The following is a 17,831-nucleotide window of genomic DNA, read 5'->3' on the forward strand; positions in this document are numbered from 1 at the left end:
CACAAATGTTGCCTGTGAGAATACACTGGAATGGAATTGGTATTGTGGTAGCTGACAAAGATGAATCTAGGACACAGCTGCAGCAAAACTGTGCACTCTTATGGGATAGAATAGAAAAATAATGTGCTTGCTAATTCTGATAGCCAGGAGGCTGTAGCTTTAAGGTCTAGGGGCCATGTAGTCTAGCACTGCTTGAATAGAGTGAAGCTTTGTCATGTTTTTTTGGTTTAGTTCTGGCTGATGGCAAGGGAACACCTACCTTACAGGAAAGAATAAGCCGGACTTGGCAGGCTTTCAGAAAGGCTTACTGGAAAACTGTTGATCTCAACACCCTACGGTTAAAATCCATTATAATCTCCCCAGGGCACTGGCTTTGGTCAACATTTCTTTTTATTCTAGTGTGTTTTTGAATCCATAAATGTGATTTTAGGCTTGGGTTATTCTGCTGTGTTCAAACAAATTCCCTTCCCATTGCATCCAATGTGTTGCAGTCAAGAGGTTCACTTATAGCTCCTGTATGTTGGCTCATTCTCAGCTAGCAAACACCTCCTTCCCCTTCCTGCATCCTCAGGGACATCTGGGGCCTGAACACACAATACATTTAGACTGGTGTAATTTATATTGTTTTTGTACACCAGTGGGAACTACAATGGGATCTGGAGCAGACAGAGGACCACCTATTTTGGAGACTGCTGCTCATAGTAGGAACTATTACAGCACCTTGCCACCTAGGTTGTGAGGGAGCGGGTAATAGGCTGTTAGCTTTGAGCAAATGGCTGTGGACACACAATATTTACACTTGTATAGTTTACACTGGTGTCATTTTCTCCCTGATTTTTCACAGGATAATTTTACTCTAGGTGCGAGTAAGCTACACCAGTGTAGAGTGGTTGTTGTATGTGTGCTCCACTGATATAAATCTGGTGAATGTCCAAGTCCTCAGATTTGTGACTTGGAGGTTTCTGTTTTCTTCAGACTGCCTGAAATTTATTTCAGTATCAGCTCTAAAGAAAATAGACCCCCTTTTTTGCAACCATTTACCTAGAATGCCAAGGAGAGCTTGACAAGGTTCTTGGGTAGATATAATATCTTTTATTACACCACCTAAATAGTTGAAAAAATTGTTCTTTGCAAGCTTTCGGGCACAAACACCAGACTTTTCCTGTGCCTGAAGAAGGATGTATTTAGGAGACAGTTTCCCACTAGGGCTAGGGACAGACATTCAGAAAGCCTGAGACTGAATTGATTCAGTCTTTGCAGGTTAGTTTAACCTGACTAAGCTGAACCAGTTTCCAACCACACAGACGTTCCCTCTGGACTGAAGAAATACAGGCATGTGCCTGCAGTGGCTCAGACTAGAAGCCAGGGGGCACTATAGCAGCCCTCCCTTCCCTTTACAGTGCTGAGCTGAAGGGCAGGGCTAGGGAAGGGGTTCCACCACTTGCTCGTCCTGACCAGCAAGAGAGCCAGCCGGGAGTTGATATCAGAGCATTTAGCACCTCATCAAGCAAACAAAAGCCTCTCATTATTTCAAGCTCTTCTTAAACAACTTTTTCCAAGGAAGGAATGGAGGGACATTACCAGCTGACCTGTTGATTAGCTCCAAAAAGCTGTAAGTGGACACTTCCCTGTTTGCCTTTGTTCTATCTACCTTGCACAGACACCTCTCAGCATTAGCTAGCATACCATATGCTGGCTACTAGAGCTGTGTGATGCTTCGGTCACTGGTTCAGTTTGGTGGAGATTCAGCTTGATTCGGTGGCCGAATCTCCAAATCCTAATTGAATCAGGAGACCCTTTAGTCTCTCTGAATTGAATTGGAACCCTCTGAATCAATTTGGAGAGATTTGATGATTTGGACCTATGTCCAGACAGCTTTAAATGTTCTTTCTACATACCTCAACGTACCAGGTAGCTCATGAATGCTGAGATGGTGGGCTGGATGGAGCATCCCATGTGAGTGTGTGTGTGGGGGGGGGGTCCCCAATGTGCTCGGCAGTGGAGCCTCCCCCCGGCTTGGTGACTGGTGCCTCCTGGGTCTGGGGGGCACCTGGGGTCCCCCCATGACCGATCACCGAGTGGGGGAGGGCCGTGGGGGGGGTCCCCCATGTGCTTGGCAGCGGACCCAAAAATGGACCAGAAGTACTTCTGGTCCACTGCCAAGCATGTGGGGGCCCCCCCCTGTGTTCCCCTGGGATGCTCCATCTGCCCCACCATCTCAGCATTTGTGAGCCATGCCCGGTACCTTGAGGTATGTAGACAAAACATTTAAAGCTGTGTCTATGGCCGAATTGCTGATTCTCTGAATCAGCATCAAATCTTCAGATTCGATTCAGCTGAATCGAATCAGGACAGTGACCCGAATCAATGAATTGAATCACTGTTCCCCAAATTGGGCCAAATATGAATCAAATACGGTCCACTTCTCACACCCCTACTGGCTACACCCATGCTGTGGAAGAGGGGAGCGGGGAATCCCTGCTTGAAGCGGGGGCTGGGCAGGGGGAAGCCAGGCAGAGGGCCGGGGCTAGTCCTGCCCTGGAGCAGAGAACCCCACCCAGGGCTGCAAAGTATCTGGGATGCTGGGGAACTCTGGTTTAAAGTTAAACTAGGAGTGGCCTGGGACAGATATTGCATAAACTGGCTTTACCCAAATTAGTTAAGTCTGATACTACATTTAACCAGGTTTATCTTAAACCAGTTTCAGCCATTTTCAAACTGGTTTATGTGCACTGAACATCTGTTCTGTTACAGGTTTAAACTAGTTTCTTATCACTTAAACTGGTTTATGTGTAATGTCTGTCCCTCGCCTAGAAGCCTGATCTCCCCTCACGTTATGCAACTTTTTCAAAGCAATGGAACACTTGGTTCTCTGGAAACTTCCAGGAGATGAATAGGAATTTTCAGGGGTCTCCATGTAGTATTCTTGTTGAGCTAATGAGAGAACAATAAGCACTATGACCTTTCCATGGTTTTTATTTAGCTTAAGCAATTACAGTTTCTTTTCTGAAAAGAAAGTCTGAGAATATTTTTATGAAGCATCACTAATGGCTTCCCAACAGTAAGATCTGTAAGAGCAGGGCATTTTCTGAGGACAATGACAGGGGAACTGTTCTTCAAGGTATTAAAAAATGAACCATGTAACCCCATAGAATGTGTTTCAGACAGCAAACCTGCCCTGGTGAGGGAATGGACTAGCCAACTTATCTATTCTCTTTCACTGATATGAGCCAAATGTTGGGCCTCTTTGATTTTTGTGAAGTCCAAATGTTATGACCTTTATTCCATAACAATCAGGCTTCATATCTGGTATAATCTAGTGATTCTACAGGAAAAGGTCCTCATGCATAGAGATTATTCTGTTTATCTTCTTTGACAACTGTTTTAAATTCCATGAGGACTGGGTCTGTATCTTCAGGCACTTATTTGCTTTCTACCACTACAGTGAAAATGGGAAATATTACTATCTTTTTTTTTTTTAAGCAAAGGATTATTGAGTGACAAAGATGCCCAAAGTCACACAAGAAACTTATGGCAGAGCAGAAAACTGAATGTAGATATTTCAAGTTCTCAGCCAAACCTCTGGATAAGCTTGTTCTTGTGGCATTGAGCCCCTAGTCAGTGCTCAGAAGCTCTAACACTTGTTAAAATCCTTCTAGAGAAAAGTCAATCAGAAGTTTGCCACTGACAGTGAAACTAGGATCTCATCCAGTGCCTTTAAGAGTAATTACCATTAGGCTAAGACAGCCAGTTTCAGTTGCCTATAGGCAGTGCACATTTCTTTTTCTTTTTTTTTAAATTCATGGTGAATTTTTAGGCACAGCTAGATTCACAATGAAAAATCCTCTCCTTGCAGCTTAAATGAGGATAGTGGGTGGCATAAATTAACCTCTGAGTCACCATGCAGTGTATATCACAAAATGTATCATTGTGCCACAGTATTGCCCTCTCACTTCTGCTCATTAACATCACCCCTCAAGACTCAGGGATGGGCAAAAGGTGACTTGTGGGCCAGATCTAGCTCACCATGTGATTTCATTTAGTCCGGTAGTGGGCAGGGGAAGGGTGGTCGGTGGGGAAGGTGGTGATGGCAGTGGGTTGGGGGGGGGAAGTGGCAGTGGGTGGGCGGAGGTGGGGGGAGAGGGGTGGTGAGTGGGTGGGAAGGTAGGAAAGTGGCAGGGGAAGGGTAGCAGTGGGTGGGGGTGGGGTGGTGGCAGCAGAGGGTAGGGGTGGTGGCAGTGGGTGGGAGAAAAGTGGCAGTTGGGCTGGAGGGTGGGCCCATACCGGTGCCCTGGGGTCAGGGTCAGCGGGGACCCAGGGTGGGGTGACAGGAGCATGGAGCCCAGGCTGGTGGGGGCACAGGGTCTGCCTGGCTCTATTGTGAGGGCTTGCATGCAGTTCTCTGCCCAAGCCACATGCCTCTGGGGGGAACCCTGGGTGATGGAGCTGGTGACCTGGCCCCATTCCCTTCTGTTCACAGGTCATGGGGAATGGAGAGGGACTCCATGCTGTGAACCAGGCTGGCTTCTTTCTTCTCCCTGCTGCCCTGGCCAAGCCCCATGACCTGCACCACTGGCTGAGGGGCTCCCCCCTGTAGCATGGGTATTGGGCATGTGAACCCCACATGAGGAGTCTGTGGCCTGGGCACAGGCATTCCTGGGTCTTGCTAGGACTGTGCACCACCAGGGGTCTCTGCTTGTTGCTACTTCTGGCAGAAGGGGCAGTGCACAATGTGAGGGACATGTTTGTACAGGGAGCCCCACACGCACACCCCACCATACACATGCACCCCCCCATGCATACCCATACCCACCCCACACACACACACAGTCACCATCCCCCTCTGCACACCCCACATACCCCATACCCACCCATACCCACACATTCCAACAAACACCCCCCACAAATCCTCCCATACCCACACCCTACTTCACACCCATACCCCCAACAACTTACCATAACTCCCCCACAAACCCCACACACATCCACCCCCACCCCCACATACTTCCCTCCACAAGCCCCATACCCACACATCCATACCCTGCTCCACATCCTCCATGACAATATACAAGAATAAAACTTCATTTTGAGCTATTATGCAATCATCTCTACATGATGCCAATGCACACAAATCAGGACAAAAACATTTTGAAATAAAATTAAAATATGTTATTGTAGATATTTGATTTTTAGTATATAACTGGTTTTTTCTGGTTCCAAGATGGTAAACCCCTTTCCAAAAGGAGTACTTCTGGGGGAAAGGGGAGGGACTTCCAGTAGCAAAGGTCAGGGGTTAGGGGATGGGACTTCTGATCCCAAGATGGCAACCAGGGGTAGGGCACATGTCAAGGGGTGGGACTACCTTTGCGGCCCTTGACAGCTCAGTAACACTTGTTAAGTGGCCCTCTAGCTGAAATAATTGCTGACCCCTGTCTCAAGTCCATTGGTATTTCATTACTTGTGAGCTAAAAACTCATTAACAAACTTCATCTTTCTCTTGAGAGAAAGCATTTTGTTCCATGTCTAAGTGCACACTTATAAATGTACTAATTAATTATCCTGGGATAACTGCCAATGAAGTATGTGGAATAAAATGTGGCATCATTTTCCCCTGGGGCACCTTGAAGTGCATCTCTATGGTTATCCTGGACCAGCAGTCTGAGATAAGCTGGTTACAGGGATGGATGCCTCCATGTATCCCACAATGCACAACTACCATCTCAACCCCAGTGATGCTCTCTTCTAGCCTTCATTGTGGAAATGGCAGTCTACAGCACAAGCGTGATTGGCAACTCTGCCACCACTCAAAGTGCAAGGCACTGAGACAGTAGTTCACAAGAGCCTGTGATACCAACCATGTGTCCAGTGCATGCAGGGTGATGTGCTTTCCATAAGAAGCTGTGGAATTTAGCTCAACAGATGCCATTTTCTTCCTGACACATGCAATAACTAGTTATGCATTTCACCTCCTTGCAAAATTTAAACAAATCTTAACAAACCATTTGTACAAAAAGAGAAGAAAACATGAATATTATGCTGAGACTTGAAGGGTTTACCTCAATCCAATCTTTCTTGGTCAATTATGCTTTGTAATTATACATAGAAAGCTAAATTATAGAGTAACAAAGTGAAATATACAGATGGGGGGGATGAGGCCAGGAAGGAATAGGCACTAATTGGCTTCCCCAATGTTAGGCTTAAATACAAATTGCTGAAAGGACTGTACTGTAAATTGCTCTCACACATGCTCTGAGATGTAAATTCTTCCCACTAACTCAATGACCGTAGACTTGAAATTTTCACTGTGCTCCCTAAAGTTACTGTACCAACATTTTTTTCCTCTCTCTTGTTTTTTAACTGATGTAATTCTACTCACTCATAATTAAGCTGAAAGCATGTGTCATGCCGTCATTTTTTTCAGTCATGCCTAAATCAGTTGTTAGAAGCACGATTAGGCGATGAATCACTTGTCTCTTGGAAATTCGCTAGAATATTTTGATGTTTCATATAATGTGAATGCTGTTTCCTTGTTTTGAGAGCTTCTCTGTTTCCGAAAACCCAAGCTTAGAGACTAGGGTTTATACAGATATGCATGTTCTGTTTACTTTATAGACAATAAGAATTGTTCATTTGAATGTGAAAATAGGAAAATTAGAAGCAATATAGATAAATCCTTAACAAAAGGAAACCACTTTAAATGGTGTGTTTCCAAGATTCCTATAAGTTTATTTCTGAAGGCTCTTTCTCTGAGTTATTTTTTTTTGTCTTGTATTCAAATTTACGTTATGCACTCAGTTACTATCCCATTGGGAGTTATATATATCAACTTGACTGGAACCAGCAGTATCTGATTTTGCATTTATGTTTGTGCTGGAAAGCCTCACCACAGATGAATTAGGACTGCTCAGCAATAAATGGTCTCAGACAAGACCTTCCAATGATGTTATGCACCAAACAGAACCAGAGGTTATGTAACATGTTTGTAATTCTCCATCAACTATGGTAGGTGCTACAAAACATCTAATGACTCATCTGCTTACTGAGTTTTGGCAAGTCATCAAGGGCCACATGACAGGCAGCTCAGGGAAGATTAATATTAATTTTCTACATTTTTTAGGGGCCCCGCGGGCCTGATAGAATGGCCTGGCAGGCTGCATCCAGCCCCTAAGCCGCATTTTGCCCACCCCTGAGCTAGACTGTTCTCAGTGGTGGCAGATGACAGAACAAGCAGCAACAGTCTCAAGTTGCAGCAAGGCTACTTCAAATTAGATATTAGGAAGAATCTTCTCACTAGGAGGGTAGTAAAACACTGGAAGAGGTTACCCAGAGAAGCGGTGGAAGCTCCATCCTTGGAGGCAGTGGCGTACCATGGTTGGCACCAATGCTGGTTGCCCATTTAAGGGCACCAAAATCTCTTCCCACCCTTGCAGAATCCGTGTCCCAACACCAAAGCAGACCCCATGGCATCACTCTTGCAGCAGCATCTGGGTGAACAGGCATTGATTCCAGTGCTACTGTAAGCGTAACAGCTGGGGTTGGCAGACTGCACTGTGGCTGTGGCAGCAGTGGTAGCAGCAGCCAGGGACTTTTTGAGTCCTTGGTATAGGTAAAACTATTGCCCCTCCCCTGGCTCTCAGAACCCCAACTGCTCCAGTGCTCAATAGGATCTCTACCCCCCTGCTGTCCCACAGGGTTGGCCCAGGGTCCAAAACCTGCTCATTACCCTTCTTCATACTGGTGCTTGAAGAAAGAATGTCATCTGCTTTGCTCAATCTCAAGGTTTGCAGTCTTAATAGATGGTTCTCAGATTAATATTCATATCTGTTTCAAGAACATAGGATGGGAAGGAAACACTTGAGTCCAGTCTCCTGCTGTCTCTGGCAACTACATTATATAATCCTGTTCATAAATTTGTCAAGCACCACACTAAATGAGTTTCTGAATTAATTCATGCAGAGAGGATCTGCTTTTTTTTTTCTTAATTCAGCTTTCTAGTTTGAAATCTTAGCCTCTTTCAAATAATATAAAACCTCTCTCCACTCTCTTATACAGTCATAGAAATCTAGGTGGGCAAAGACTGGGAAGGTCAGCTAGCTGGGGTTTTGTAAGTCTAGGTTTGATCCTTATCTGTTTGGTCCTTATCTGTTTTCAAAAGGCTCCTGCAGCACTGCCTTTCTCGCAAAACTATTCAGTGATGAGTAGCCATCACACTCAAAGATTTTTCTTTTGGTTTTTACCTGAACTTTTCATTTGTTTGATTTCATCCCATTGTTCTATAATCAAATGTCTTGACAGATGCAACCCAAAATTGCAATGACCTTTTACTGCAGTACACCACTGTGGATGCCTAGGTAACTTCCTATTCACTGTCATCAATAATAGCTCTTTGTCAGCATTGCTCTTTACCAAGTCTCTCCATCTATTAAACATGCTTATTTAGAAATAATAATCTTGCAGGGTGGGGGGGAATTCCTTACTCCTTTGTATTGTGCCCAGGACACAAACTTCAGTTTTGTGCTGTTTTGAATGTATTTCTCTGCCCTCAGGGGTGTTTGCAATTCTACCCAATGTAGCATCATTTGCAGATTTAATTTGCTTGCTCTTCAATTCCTTTCCTGGTTCATTAATGAAATTACATAAACAACACTCCCCTGACTGCAGTTCTCATGCCAGCTGATCCTTTGCTGTCTCCATTCTATTGGGAAGTTTCTGGCTGTCACTTGTTTGCTTAGAGACCTGAGCATTTAAAATCTCTGGAAGAGCTAGACACTGTGTGCATGTGCATATACTTGTGCTTGGCCAGGTCTCCACTGCTTCTGTGTTACCACAGAGTATGCTCAGGATGTAGACTCCATTTCCTTGCGTGCCAACTCCTAGGAACGAGGCAATGTAGATATTAAAAAGTGAGGCCGAGCTGTCCCTTGGGCATGCCTATTGGCAAAATTAGTGTGGCTCTAAGGCAGCTACAGTACTCCATTTTCCCAGAGTGGGAGTGAAAGATTGGGGTGTATTTTACTGAGGTGCTGTACCTATTTGCATGAGTCCAGCTCTCCCATAGGTACTTAAAGTGGCTACTACATGTCCATAAACTCTTTCACAGAAGAGTTAACACCTCAGTGGGACTCCAATCCACCTGCCCCACCCTCCAGTACAGGCTGGGCAAACCCCAGATGGTGCGCCCTCCCCTTCTTTCCCCATTTCCCATCTTGAAGACAGCACAGAGGGGAGCTGCACATCTGTCAGCACCCAAAGAGTTGAGTGATTGCATCCTGAGCAAACAGGCTTTCTTGGGAAACAGTTTGCTGCAGCATTGTAGTGGGGCGCCTCTGGCAGCAGTTCCTCTCTGAATTAAAAAAGCAACAGAAAGATCAACATCTCTTTACTGCAGCCCAAGTAATCCTTTATTTGAGCTGCTTATCTGAGAACTCCCCTTGGATCCAATGTGAAGATTTAGACTTTTAATGAATTCATTAAGATAAATTATATTACATTGGATATGATTTGGTTTTATAATGCCTCTGCATTTATGTGGTTTCATTGCAAAAAGATTAATTTTAGCTGAGTGCACCACAGTCATTGAAAAAGTAGCTAATTAAAGAATCATGAAAATACAGAGATCATCTGTGGTTGATAAAGTCCCTCAGAGCTATTGATGATTGTTTTCTTTTTTTTTAAATCCTTCTATTTAAAAGCAATTTCATTACAAGGTAAATTTTGCCTAGTTAGGCTGTTGTTATATATGCTAGTGTTTGTACACACACACATGCGCAGGCGCACACACACACTATTAATATGCATTATATCATATTATATATGAACAATAAACACTGAGGAAAATTGGATTTAAATAGTCACTTTATTTTATTTTTGGAGTAATTCAATATGTGGGGGAAAATAATGAAACAAAAGAAAAGGTGATTCCTTTTACTTAAGTGGAGATGAGAAATGTATTTCCATAACTATGGCACAATTTTAGAGCTCTCCAGAGATGCAAATAACTGTACTGTTACCTGAAAGTTAATTGCATAAAGTAAGCACTCCCATCTCGAACCATCCTTTAGTGGCCAATCTAGAATCTACAAATGTAGATGCATGTAGAATCTACACCAAATGTAGATGCTCTGCTAGTTGGCTGATCAACTGTTTCAATGATTTTTAACATTGAGTCACTTCACTGGACAGTAGTTTTAAAATCATTGGATTTTTTTAAGTCTTCTCTAGATTTTCCAAAAATTACTTGCTCTATCATGTAGAAATGTCAGAAAACATGGCCCCTGCCTATTATTTGTTTATATATAGTGTGCGCGTACCATTTAGAGCGCTAGTTATGACTGGGTCCCATTTTGCTTCTGTAAAAATAGAAGAAAAAATGGTCCCTGTCCTGAAGACCTCACAATGAATTGTTACTGCTATTCATTCTAGAGTGTATGGGTAGTTTTCCTACCGAGTGAAGCAGTACTCCTGAGATAAGTGTTCTCTTTCTGTCCTGTTGTTCTACTATGTAATGACCATTCTTCTGCTGTCTTACTGCATCATCTGCTTCCAACAATGCCATCCTCAGTCACTTGCTTCCCTTAGAACCACTTTCCTAGTTTCTCATCTGTGAAACACCCTCCTCTGAGTGGATCTATGGAACCACCACTATGTCTTCTTCAAATCCTGCTTTATTGCTCCTTTCTGCCATGACACCTGTAGAACATTCCCTGTTTATAGTCGTGAGGATGGTGGCAAGTTGGAAGTATTGGTACTACTGTGCTTAATTTTCTCTATTAAAGAAAAAAGAGACCTCTCTGTTTAGAAATGACTCTATACATAGATAGCCTATGAAAATGCACCTTCACATTACTGTTCTCTCTCTGCCCTTACATATATTTCTTTTCTTTTCCCTTCCTATTAAGTCTTCTTTTAAACTACTATTGAAAATGCTTAAAGAGTCCCAGAATCATCACTCTGGCAGTAGGTACCTAGTGCACGGGAGTCCTCCTTTACAATAACAATTGTAAGGGTGCCATCAACTCAAGTAATTTTTAAAAAACAATATATTTCTGTCTGGTTTTATGATATCTTAGTTTGTTAAAATGGAGGGAGCTGTAAACTTCTGTGGTGCCTTCATCAGAGGAAGCCTCTGGCAATAAGTTGATGGTGGCTTAAATATCATTGGAAGAGGTATTAGACATAAGTTTGAGATGGAGTGAAAAGAGACCATGAGCTACCCACTTTGCACTTGCACTCTGCCACTGATTGATGCCTTATTGTCTTTTATTTTTCATACCTTTAATTCACCTTTTCTGAAAATATCTGCAAGCGGTTAAGTCATGCTAATATACATTCCCCAAGGCGCATTTTGAAGTTGTAAAATGGTGATTGGGTGTTTGGCAGGCAAATGGCAAATTACTCCAAATTTCCATGAGCTCACATATCACATAAAGGGTGAACAGGGGATTTTCTCAACCGTGAAATCCCAATGCTGCTGTCAGTAAGCCATACTCAGAGTATACATTGAACAGCTCCTATTTTTATTGCAAATATTTCACTATAGTAAAAATAGGTTTGAAAAAAAGAAAATACCAACCACTTTCTCAGCCCTACAGGTGGTTGTTTCTACATCAGGCTAAGCCATGCTGATGGGCATTATGGGATGGAGGCATTGCAGCTTGACTATAGTGCATGGATGAAATTCTCCATTGTAGAAAAGGTCAGCTGAAGTCCTATGCATCACTGGGGCCCAATTAAGCATAGTACCATATTTATTCAAATATAAGATGAGATTTTTTTCCCCCACCCTGCATGGGAGAAAAAGCCCTTTGTCTTCTATTCATCCCTCCACCCCATTAAATACATTGGCTATCATTAAACTGCTGCTAGAAGCAACATGTACTCAGTTATGGAAACCAACTAGGGAGTTGACTGAATGCAGCCCATGCTGCACATGCCCACAAAACACCTGGCCCATATGAGGCAACCACACTGCACTGGGATTGTTTTTTGGTTTTTTTTGTGGCATCCTATGTGCAAGTCTCAGGTCCAAGCAGTCTCCATTTGCCACAAAACTGATGGGAACCTTTTTTTTTTAATTTACAAAATTTTATTAAAAACATTCATCACCCTACACTTACAAAGCTTCATATATTGAGCATCCTTGTTTTACCAAGACTTCATATTGCAAAAACAACTACTATACCTGGTGATTTCTTCATACTCCCTATGTATTTAAAAAAGGACTTTTTGTTGTTTACCCGATACCACTCTGCACACCCTCTTCACTTGTCCTCCTGTGAAGTTTCCCGCTGGTACCATCCTGTCTCTCTCCCTTACCTCTTTCATCAAGTTTTTATGATCCCTCAGGACCTCTATTCCTACCTTCCTTATTTTATACTTCTGCATGAAACCTGCCATTCTGATATAGTGAATTGGTTGTTGCCACACCCATGGATTCTTCAAAGAGGTCTGATATACTACTTGTTTCCTCAAAATTGCAGCTGCATGAAATTGGGTGATATATGCTGCTTTCCCCTCTCCCTCTATTACTGCCTTGCATACCGCGCTTACATAATTTGCATAGACAAACAAGCCTAAATCCAGCAGTCCCTATCCCCATCTCTCTTTCTTTGCACAGTTCAGATCTAGCCAACCTTTCTCTATTGGTATTCCAGAAGAAAATGCATATTTCCCTCTTGTACTTTTGCTATCTGCTACCATGTAGGCGGGAATACAATTCCCGTATATAAAATAATCGGCATTAGTACAGCTTTAACTGCTATCACTTTTCCAGCAAAGGACAGTGTCCTTTCAGACCATAACCAAAGTATGTGCCATATCCTTGGTGTCACCTTTTCCCATGCCATATTAACTTGCCCCTCGATGTCCACTGAAATCCCTAGCACTCTTGATTTCTCTCTCTTTCTTATCTGAAGGTCCAACTTTCTCAAGTACCTCCAGTTCCCTACTCCCATTATGGCACTTTTCAATCTGTTTAGTTGAGCCTTTTGCTTCTCCATGCTCTGATGTATGCTTTTGCACCCTTTAGAAAGTCTTTCTCTAACAACTGCATTTATATCATCCATGCATAGTATGCATTTTACCTTTCCCCCTCCCAGTATTTTTACTTTGCTTGTGGCCTTGTCTTTTCTTCTTTTTTTGCGCTAATGGTTCCATGCTCCACACAAACAGTGGGAGTGACAGGGGGCACCCTTGTCTCACCCCTGTATTGAGGCTCTGTCACCTCCTTTCTCAGCCTGTTTATCTGTGATTAGTGTGGCCCTGCCCTCTGTGGGGTGGAACCAGACCAGGCAGTCCTGTGCCTTATCTACATATATATTTTTGAAGGGTCCCAGGACTTGTGGCAAGAACACCTGGCTCCAGTCATAAGTGGGGGGTGCTAATTAGCACGTGGATCCTTTGTGGGAGGTATCTGGAGTACCCACACATACATACAGAGCAGTGCTGGACTATGGGGTCACTATGGCTTGAAACGCTATTCACTCTGCTGGGGCCCAGTCCAATGAGCTATGTGATAAGTCTTGAGTGTTTTGACTCTGGACTAATAACATGCATTGGGAAGATGCCTTGATTGGTGGTTTTACATACCTGGCAGGGAAGATCTCCTTCTTTCCAGCCTTGAATGGCATGAATGGCATGGTGTGGTTGAGGGTGAGACCTGTCTATTGCACTGCAGGTAGGCACCCCTGCAAGTCTACTGTAGTTTTTCAATGGGAGGATCTTGGTTATATGGTTAATGGTGATGGGGGATTGCTCTCAGGCTCTCTGAACCCCATCTGAACCCCAAGGCCTCCAGGCTTGGGGCTTGCATGACAGGTGCCTGCCATGGATTTGGGCATGTCTGAAGCCCCAGGCTGAAGAGTCTGGAAGTAGGATACTTGCTGGTGTGGCTTGAATGATTGAGCTCTACCCAGTCGATAGAATTCAGAACTGATTTGGCTGATTTGGCCTGAGACATGAAATTTCAAAGAAAAAAAAAATGTATTATGTACATATAGATACAAAAGTGGTGCTCAAAAGAGTCAGACCCACAGCAGTCTCCTGTCTCCCTCTATTTGCCATGCATGCAAATGACTATGGGTATGTTTATTTGAAAGTCATGGTTATTGGTCCCTTGCATTAACAAGTGGGAAGAGGGGGGGGGCATATAAGTGCTGCAAATCAGAACTAGAGTCAGAACCACAGCAGTCTTCTGCTTTCCTCTGCTTGCCTTCTGAAGCTTCTGTCTTTCCCTTTGTCCTTACTGTCATGTGCAGATCACTTGCACATTGTGCTCTGGGAGGGAACAGAGCCTGAGCAGGGTGTGACAGTAAGCAGGGGTAGGAAGGCAGCAGGGGGAAGAAGTGGGGGGAGTGGCAGAGGGCAAAGGGGGCATCTGACCCACCCCCCAGCCATTAATTTCCCTGCTGTAGCAGTGGGAGGGGGATGAATTCAAGACAACTTTCCAATAATTAGTTCTACACCTGGAATATCATAATACATTATACATTTGCCATACAGAGAATGTAATTACTGGTGGGTCATCCTACATTCAGGGTCATCTCCTATTTGAGTAAATACAGTAATAGGATTCACATTGGATATAATAGAGGCATAGGTCATATATCTTCTGTTCCCAGAGGGTGAGCTTTACCTGTGTAGAAGGTAGGTTTCCCACTCCATGGCCTTCACTACAGCACTGCTTGCAAAAAAATTACATTTAAAATAGAGAAAGGAAATGACCACTCTGTGATGAATACACTTGAGCCACACTGCTCTGTCCTCAGCCAGCCTATTTCATTGCATATCATACCCACTGCATAATAACCAGGGCCATCACACAAGCAAAAGAGTGTCCATTTCAGCATTGTATAAGTCGATCTTAGTTTATGTGTCATTTGAGAAATTGCATTGAATCTTGTCCTTCTGATCAGTACATTAAAAATTACTTTATAAAGGGCACTGGACAGGAGATGCTGTGTTTCAAATGTGGTGACTGAAATTCCTTTAGTTGGCTCTGAACGTATGCTTATTACAAGAGTGACTTACATCCTGATCCTATAAAGAATTATGTCCATGTGGAATTTTACACCTATGAACAGCTCCACTGCAGTCAACAGGATTATCCCCAATGTGTCAAGTAAAACATAAGGATTGGTGTTTGTTGGATCAGGACCTTAACCCTTACTTTGCAGGGAGCTTTATTTGCAAAATGTGCTACAAACATAAATAGCATTAACTATAGAATGGGCACGTTCTAATCTATCTGTGGCTATCCAGAAATTTCACAGCTGACACTGTGCACACATGGCTCCAGAACTCAGTTCTACCTGCTCAAATGTCCTAAGGTTAGTTCTAAAACAGATTTTCTATTGTAGCAGGGGCCGACATTTTTGGCACATGTAATACAAATTAGTTTCACACCTTCCCTAAGTGTGACTCCAACCCCCTTCCTCTGCCCAACTTTCTGCTCTACCTTCTGCTGCCTGACCTCTCTGTTGCTGTGTTGCCTGTTCCCTCCCTGATCTTCTGGGTGTCAGAAACAGAGGCTGTTGAATGCTACATAAGTTGGAGACCCCTGCTTTAGGGGACCTTTTGCACAGGTTTGCAGGTCTGATTCCATTCAGGCGAGGGCAGGGTATTCAGGAACCTCGATCCAAAGCCTACTAAGGTCAAAGAAAGATGTTTTAATTGTTTTCATCGAGCCTTGGATGAGGGCCAAACACACTAGTCAATTTATTACAACTTTATCATTGGTGCATGGATTACACTCATGCTGTGGCATTTCTGAAATGAAACTGTATATAGCAACAGTGTGTGTTGGGAAAATTTGCAAAGAGATTTTGTTTTCTGCAACAGGGAGAAGGAAAGAAGAGAAAGAAGAGAGTCAGAAGGCTCCTGTTACTTCAAAAGAAAAGAGTAGCAGATGAAGTTGGCTGCAAAGAAAACAGCCAGCCAGGGGAGGTGGCAGAGCCCAGGAGTGTCTGTTGTAGAGCTGGTTACTTCGCAATAATCCAGCAGGACAAACCCTACTTTGGAAGCACAGGCCCTGCTGATGTAGCGAGACCAGCAGCAGTAAGCTGCACTGGAGGCTAGTCAGTAAGCTTACCTAGGAAATACATGTGGCAGCTCAGTGAGCCACATGACCAAATGGGGTGTGGTTTCCAGATATATGAACCCAGGGCCTGTGCCAGAGTGGGGAGTCTGGCCCTGGAGGCTGCAATGTAAGGGAGCTCCAGAGCAGGAGGGGCCAGAAGAGCCACTAGTTAGCACTGGCACTACCTTGTGGAAAGCAAACACAATGCTGCTGCTTTGCAGAGGAACGTGACCCGGGATAAGGGGAAGCCTGGTGGTAGAGACAAGCAGCCACTATTTATGTTTGGACCCAGAGTGGGTTACTTGGTGTTATAGCCAGAGGGCTTATTCTTTTGTTATAGTTTACTGACAGTTTGGGTTTGGAACTAGCAGGGGCAGTTTGGAGGTCCCTTTAGTGCCCGGGGGCACATGACTGCCTTCAGCCTTGCCAGGTATCAGGCTCAAGGTGCAGCCTGAGGCCAGAGGGCCCAGAGTCCCAAGAAGGGCAGAGCAGAGCCAGAGCAAGCCCAGCACCTGAGAAGGGGGGAGACAGGGTTCAGGGGCCCAGCGAGAGCCAAAACAGGCTCAGTACCCAAGAGGGCCTGAAACAAGGCCAGGGGCCTGACACCTGAAAAGGGCAGAAGCAGTACCTGAGAAGGGTGAGAACCAGGGGTCAGGCACCCAGCAGAGAGAGCCCAGGGAGGCTCAGTGCCCAGAGCTGGGAAGAGGCAGGGCCAGGGGCTCAGACAAAAGAGCCAGAGCAGGCTTAGTGCCCAGAGCATGGCAAGGACAGAACCAAGGCTTCCTGAAAGGGGTTGATACCAGAGCCACAGGGCTCAGGGTCCAAGAAAGAAAGACAGGAGCTGGGACCCAGAAGCTCAGTTCAGCACAGTGGACTGGAGCTAGAGGGCCCAGCAAAAGAAAAAGGGGCAGAGGCCACAAAGGTTGAGGCCCTGACAAGGGAATGATTGAACAGTATGATCTGCGAGGCATGGGCATAGTGTAAAGGGGAAGTTGGAGCCATGTAATTAGCCCTTAAGTCATAACTGATGCCCTGGAAGAACTAGCCAGCATCTAGAGAATTTGGGGCTTGCCTCTAGGACCCCTTAGGCAGTCTCCCTTTCACTCCAATAAGTATATCAAGGTGTGGTAGGCAAGAACGAAGGGGAGGGCGCCCTAGAACAGGAGCAGGGTATGGGTTGTGTGGCCTCCCAGGGGTGTTCCAGCCACTCCTGAAGCTTGAATGGGGTTACAGCAGGTGGCAGCTCTTCCTATATGTTAAAATTGACCTTGTAAGAGAAAAATGGGTTTATCCTCGTTTACTTCTTCAGAATACAAGAGCCTTTTAGAGAAGATGTTACCTGGTGCATGCAGTACTAAGCTAGCAACCTCCCCATTTTGTACTGTTATATTTAACAATGTTAAATAAATGCTACTACTTATTATCCAAATTAGAGTAATAAACCTGCTTCTTGGTGGTTAAACAGGAATTATCTCATGAGCATTTTTGATACTAGAAAACCAGGTAAAGAAGCAATTTAGTCAGATTAAATTTCTAATGGGGGACCCAGTTTATCAAAGCTGGTTAAACACCTGCTTAATTTTAGGATTATATAATGCCATAACTATTCTTCAAAGTACTTCATTGAGGCTTTAACGGGTCCTTAAATCAATGTTGGGCTGGAGCCTGGGTGACCTTTACATGCTAAATTAGAAATTATTTATTAGCACTAGTCCACAATACAGACTCTGTTTTATTCTTTTTTAGATTCAAATAC

This window comes from Alligator mississippiensis, chromosome 1, assembly GCF_030867095.1.
Source record: "Alligator mississippiensis isolate rAllMis1 chromosome 1, rAllMis1, whole genome shotgun sequence".
NCBI classification, from domain to species: domain Eukaryota; kingdom Metazoa; phylum Chordata; order Crocodylia; family Alligatoridae; genus Alligator; species Alligator mississippiensis.